Genomic DNA, 6,857 nt, shown 5'->3' with positions numbered 1-6,857 from the left:
CATCCGGGAAGAACCGCGCGCGCTTGCCGGGAGCCCGAGCGCCCAAAGGGGCGAATCGACTCCTCCAGATATACCGCCGGGCAGCCAGCCAGGACACCGGGGCTCTGCCCAACAGACGCGAACCGAGGCCCGCGGAAGGACAGGCTGCGCACCCGGGCCGTAGGCCGGCACCCAGCGGGTCGCGACGTCCTACTAGGGGAGAAGTGCGGCCCACCGCACACCGGAACGGCCCCACCCCGCGGCGAGTGGAAAGGCAACCGGACACGACCCCGCCGCGGATTGCTCCGCGCGGGCGGCCGGCCCCATCTGCCGAGGGCGGAGGCCAGTGGCCGGATGGGCGTGAATCTCACCCGTTCGACCTTTCGGACTTCTCACGTTTACCCCAGAACGGTTTCACGTACTTTTGAACTCTCTCTTCAAAGTTCTTTTCAACTTTCCCTCACGGTACTTGTTCGCTATCGGTCTCGTGGTCATATTTAGTCTCAGATGGAGTTTACCACCCACTTGGAGCTGCACTCTCAAGCAACCCGACTCGAAGGAGAGGTCCCGCCGACGCTCGCACCGGCCGCTACGGGCCTGGCACCCTCTACGGGCCGTGGCCTCATTCAAGTTGGACTTGGGCTCGGCGCGAGGCGTCGGGGTAGTGGACCCTCCCAAACACCACATGCCACGACAGGCGGCCGCCTGCGGGGTTCGGTGCTGGACTCTTCCCTGTTCGCTCGCCGCTACTGGGGGAATCCTTGTTAGTTTCTTTTCCTCCGCTTAGTAATATGCTTAAATTCAGCGGGTAGTCTCGCCTGCTCTGAGGTCGTTGTACGAGGTGTCGCACGCCACGCCGCCAGCCGGCTGTGCACGCTACCGAGTAAGTACCGGTATGCGAACCGCCAGGCGACGGGCGCGCATCGCACGTTTAAGGAGACGCGGCCGGCCCCACAGGCGGCCACGACACTCCCAGGTCAGCGAAGCGGGGCAAACGCCGCGCGCTTCAGTATACGTAGCCGACCCTCAGCCAGACGTGGCCCGGGAACGGAATCCATGGACCGCAATGTGCGTTCGAAACGTCGATGTTCATGTGTCCTGCAGTTCACATGTCGACGCGCAATTTGCTGCGTTCTTCATCGACCCACGAGCCGAGTGATCCACCGTCCTGGGTGATCTTTTCATAGTTTCCACCATCTCTTTCGAGACAGTTGCATAGGCGGGACTGAGGCGTGTGGCGGCCCTGTTCCAGCGTTCAGTGTCCAACGGCCTCACGGCCGATGGGCGTCGTACGGCTCCACACCGGAGCGGACAGGCAGTCGGGCGAAAGTCATTCAAAACCGGCGCCAGGCGCCAGGTGCCGCAGGCCAGCCGCTCCAGCGCTTCAGCGCTCGTACCACACAACATTGCCGTTAGTTTTGAGACGAACGCGTGGTTCCGCACGCGGCGCACGGCTACTGCGAGCCGTACAGGTAGCTGCGTGTTGCGCGACACGACACGCACATCGAAAGACATGCAGTCTAGTCGGTAATGATCCTTCCGCAGGTTCACCTACGGAAACCTTGTTACGACTTTTACTTCCTCTAAATGATCAAGTTTGGTCATCTTTCCGGTAGCATCGGCAACGACAGAGTCAATGCCGCGTACCAGTCCGAAGACCTCACTAAATCATTCAATCGGTAGTAGCGACGGGCGGTGTGTACAAAGGGCAGGGACGTAATCAACGCGAGCTTATGACTCGCGCTTACTGGGAATTCCTCGTTCATGGGGAACAATTGCAAGCCCCAATCCCTAGCACGAAGGAGGTTCAGCGGGTTACCCCGACCTTTCGGCCTAGGAAGACACGCTGATTCCTTCAGTGTAGCGCGCGTGCGGCCCAGAACATCTAAGGGCATCACAGACCTGTTATTGCTCAATCTCGTGCGGCTAGAAGCCGCCTGTCCCTCTAAGAAGAAAAGTAATCGCTGACAGCACGAAGGATGTCACGCGACTAGTTAGCAGGCTAGAGTCTCGTTCGTTATCGGAATTAACCAGACAAATCGCTCCACCAACTAAGAACGGCCATGCACCACCACCCACCGAATCAAGAAAGAGCTATCAATCTGTCAATCCTTCCGGTGTCCGGGCCTGGTGAGGTTTCCCGTGTTGAGTCAAATTAAGCCGCAGGCTCCACTCCTGGTGGTGCCCTTCCGTCAATTCCTTTAAGTTTCAGCTTTGCAACCATACTTCCCCCGGAACCCAAAAGCTTTGGTTTCCCGGAGGCTGCCCGCCGAGTCATCGGAGGAACTGCGGCGGATCGCTGGCTGGCATCGTTTATGGTTAGAACTAGGGCGGTATCTGATCGCCTTCGAACCTCTAACTTTCGTTCTTGATTAATGAAAACATACTTGGCAAATGCTTTCGCTTCTGTTCGTCTTGCGACGATCCAAGAATTTCACCTCTAACGTCGCAATACGAATGCCCCCGCCTGTCCCTATTAATCATTACCTCGGGTTCCGAAAACCAACAAAATAGAACCGAGGTCCTATTCCATTATTCCATGCACACAGTATTCAGGCGGGCTTGCCTGCTTTAAGCACTCTAATTTGTTCAAAGTAAACGTGCCGGCCCACCGAGACACTCAATAAAGAGCACCCTGGTAGGATTTCAACGGGGTCCGCCTCGGGACGCACGAGCACGCACGAGGCGGTCGCACGCCTTCGGCTCGCCCCACCGGCAGGACGTCCCACGATACATGCCAGTTAAACACCGACGGGCGGTGAACCAACAGCGTGGGACACAAATCCAACTACGAGCTTTTTAACCGCAACAACTTTAATATACGCTATTGGAGCTGGAATTACCGCGGCTGCTGGCACCAGACTTGCCCTCCAATAGATACTCGTTAAAGGATTTAAAGTGTACTCATTCCGATTACGGGGCCTCGGATGAGTCCCGTATCGTTATTTTTCGTCACTACCTCCCCGTGCCGGGAGTGGGTAATTTGCGCGCCTGCTGCCTTCCTTGGATGTGGTAGCCGTTTCTCAGGCTCCCTCTCCGGAATCGAACCCTGATTCCCCGTTACCCGTTACAACCATGGTAGGCGCAGAACCTACCATCGACAGTTGATAAGGCAGACATTTGAAAGATGCGTCGCCGGTACGAGGACCGTGCGATCAGCCCAAAGTTATTCAGAGTCACCAAGGCAAACGGACCGGACGAGCCGACCGATTGGTTTTGATCTAATAAAAGCGTCCCTTCCATCTCTGGTCGGGACTCTGTTTGCATGTATTAGCTCTAGAATTACCACAGTTATCCAAGTAACGTGGGTACGATCTAAGGAACCATAACTGATTTAATGAGCCATTCGCGGTTTCACCTTAATGCGGCTTGTACTGAGACATGCATGGCTTAATCTTTGAGACAAGCATATGACTACTGGCAGGATCAACCAGGGAGCTGCGTCAACTAGAGCTGAGCAGCCGGCCGCCCGGGAGTGTGTCCCGGGGGCCCGCGCGAACACGCAAGCGTCCGCTCAATTATTCTGCAAACAGGAGGAGGCTGAGCTCCCCTGCACAACACACCTCGAAACCCTCTCAGGTCCCGGCGGCGCGCAGCGCCGTCCTAAGTACTTGGTCGGGTTCGAGAGAGGCGCAATCGCCCGGAGTTAGGCGAGTAGACGCTTTAGGTGCGACCACCCGTGCTCCCAACTGAGCTTGCCGCTGCCGACAGAGGCCCGGGAGCGTGCTGTCGTGGCATTGCCGGCGGGAGACAACACGCGCCACCTACGGTGACCGGCAGCTCCAACGCCAGCGCCACAGAAGGACAAAAGCCCCACTTGGGTGCCGAAGCGAACTCTCCCAGCACAGCGCACGCGCCAACACGTCCGCACAGCTGCGATACAAACCACCTGCGAGAACCGCTGGGGCGACCGAGCAGCAGACGGCGTCGCGGCGCCGAGCGCCGGGCGGCGGCGCATCCTCAGCGCACACAGTCCTCAATCGGACCAGCACACTGCAGATGGCCACCGCGCTTCGCACCGGGCCCGCGAGGACCTACTTTGGCCGCAAGGCGCCGCGAGCAGGGGGCGCCGGCGCGCAGCTGCGCCGCCTGCCGCGTCCGTCGGCCGGCGCGCCTGCCACTGGCCGCCCCCACCAGCCGGCTGTAGCGCGTGCGCCCACGCACCGCGCTGCCAGCACGCCGGGCGGCCCCCCCTCACCGGCCGGGGACGGTCCCACCCAGCCACCGCCGCGTATCGCCTCACACCCAGATCCCCCTTTCACGTTCGTGGGCATGGTGGGTCCCCTTTCACGTTCGTGGGCATGGTGGGTATCCATGAAACAACCGGTTAATAGCTCGACCGATCGTCGCCAACACTGATTCACCTCTAGCGAGAACAACCGCACCACAACGGGTTACCAGTTGTTCATTTGCGTAACGTCACCAGCAAACGTAGACGTCCATCGCCATTTGCAACGAGTATTGCATGCCTGTGTCAGGTGTCACAACACACTACGTCTGCCCACATAGACGCAACAACATGTGCACGCCTAGAGAACACGTGGAAGGTAGCCCCCGTACGTATGCGGTGTCCATTGCGCGAACGACTGTCAGCCGGCCTCTGCAGCATGTCGCAGATGTGGAACGCGGTGCAACATGCTATCACAGTGTGTGAGAAGAGACGACTACGTCCGAATACACGCTCCACTACATCAACAGACTGCTCATGCTGATCGCCATCCAGGGCGTCCGTTCCTCCCACACGTCTGAATGGCGTACCACACTGCAATCCAGCTCCTAAAGGGAGACGACACGTAGCTGCGTCCACAATATTTGGACTGTATGGTCCGCCGTTGCTAGGCGCAGTCGTCGTACGGTCACACATGTGCCACGATGTATCATTCAGTACATACGGACCAATGTGCAGCACAGTTTGTGGGTTTTGCGTACATCCGCGGACAGGTGACAGGCCGTACCACAACGTAGGCTGAGTACGTCGGCATGCGAAGGGCATTGAACATGCAAACTTCTCAACGACCAGCTTGCGAAGGCAGGGGGGAAGGGGGGGGGCATGTACGTCCTGCTGCTATCCACATTACAGTGTATAGCAGGAGCATGTGGAAAGTCAGCAACACTTGCAAGGTGTTTAACATGACGCGATACACAGGGGACCGGGCAGTGCGAATAGCGAACTATATTGCGAGGGTTGCGGTTAGGCAACACTACACTAATTTAACGAGTTGCATAACAATTACAGAGCAGGTTCAGCGACAACGTGCGTCAGGTTAAGGCGCAATATAGGTTAGGTTGAGGCGCAATATGGGTTACGTTAAGGCACAAATTAGGTTACGTTAAGGCACAAATTAGGTTACGTTAAGGCACAAATTGGGTTACGTTAAGGCACAAATTGGGTTACGTTAAGGCACAAATTGGGTTACGTTAAGGCACAACATGGGTTACGTTAAGGCACAACATGGGTTACGTTAAGGCACAACATGGGTTACGTTAAGGCACAACATGGGTTACGTTAAGGCACAACATGGGTTACGTTAAGGCACAACATGGGTTACGTTAAGGCACAACATGGGTTACGTTAAGGCACAACATGGGTTACGTTAAGGCACAACATGGGTTACGTTAAGGCACAACATGGGTTACGTTAAGGCACAACATGGGTTACGTTAAGGCACAACATGGGTTAGGTTAAGGCACAACATGGGTTAGGTTAAGGCACAACATGGGTTAGGTTAAGGCACAACATGGGTTAGGTTAAGGCACAACGTAAGTTAGGTTAAGGCACAACGTAAGTTAGGTTAAGGCACAACGTAAGTTAGGTTAAGGCACAACGTAGGTTAGGTTAAGGCACAACGTAGGTTAGGTTAAGGCACAACGTAGGTTAGGTTAAGGCACAACGTAGGTTAGGTTAAGGCACAACGTAGGTTAGGTTAAGGCACAACGTAGGTTAGGTTAAGGCACAACGTAGGTTAGGTTAAGGCACAACGTAGGTTAGGTTAAGGCACAACGTAGGTTAGGTTAAGGCACAACGTAGGTTAGGTTAAGGCACAACGTAGGTTAGGTTAAGGCACAACGTAGGTTAGGTTAAGGCACAACGTAGGTTAGGTTAAGGCACAACGTAGGTTAGGTTAAGGCACAACGTAGGTTAGGTTAAGGCACAACGTAGGTTAGGTTAAGGCACAACGTAGGTTAGGTTAAGGCACAACGTAGGTTAGGTTAAGGCACAACGTAGGTTAGGTTAAGGCACAACGTAGGTTAGGTTAAGGCACAACGTAGGTTAGGTTAAGGCACAACGTAGGTTAGGTTAAGGCACAACGTAGGTTAGGTTAAGGCACAACGTAGGTTAGGTTAAGGCACAACGTAGGTTAGGTTAAGGCACAACGTAGGTTAGGTTAAGGCACAACGTAGGTTAGGTTAAGGCACAACGTAGGTTAGGTTAAGGCACAACGTAGGTTAGGTTAAGGCACAACGTAGGTTAGGTTAAGGTACAACATAGGTTAGGTTAAGGTACAACATAGGTTAGGTTAAGGTACAACGTAGGTTAGGTTAAGGCGCAATGTCGGTTAGGTTAAGGTACGATATAGCTTAGGTTAAGGTACACATTGTTGTAGGGAAAGGTGTATTTGGGGGGGGGGGCGGCGGCAGGTTCGTTGATAGTGATTATCGTAAGTGCATGCCTGCGGGATCATCCGATTTGTCACGTCAGGATGCACTTGTGGCTCATGACAGGCGGCGCTCCGATTCCAAGGTTGTGGCAGATCTGTGTCTTTCATTCCTGCCATTGTTTGTGTACTGTGACAGGAGGCAGTATGGTGATGTTGGGTGCACCCCTGTGTAGGACATGTGTGGGTGTTCGTGGCTTAGCTGAGCAATGGCGGATGTCG

General features: G+C 55.3%; 2 non-coding genes across 2 annotated transcripts; both read right to left on the bottom strand.

The window, feature by feature from the left end:
* Positions 1 to 999: 999 nt before the first annotated feature.
* Positions 1,000 to 1,154, bottom strand: LOC126433966 (5.8S ribosomal RNA). The gene has a single exon (XR_007578882.1). It is a non-coding gene; the product is annotated as a 5.8S ribosomal RNA (ribosomal RNA).
* A 353-nt stretch (positions 1,155 to 1,507) lies between these two features.
* On the bottom strand, positions 1,508 to 3,416 carry LOC126433980 (small subunit ribosomal RNA). The gene has a single exon (XR_007578895.1). It is a non-coding gene; the product is annotated as a small subunit ribosomal RNA (ribosomal RNA).
* Positions 3,417 to 6,857: the final 3,441 nt, after the last annotated feature.

This window comes from Schistocerca serialis, unplaced genomic scaffold, assembly GCF_023864345.2.
Source record: "Schistocerca serialis cubense isolate TAMUIC-IGC-003099 unplaced genomic scaffold, iqSchSeri2.2 HiC_scaffold_1178, whole genome shotgun sequence".
Taxonomy (NCBI): Eukaryota; Metazoa; Arthropoda; class Insecta; order Orthoptera; family Acrididae; genus Schistocerca; species Schistocerca serialis.
The sequence above is the reverse complement of the archived record's forward strand: the minus strand, read 5'-3'. Positions and strand labels throughout refer to the sequence as shown.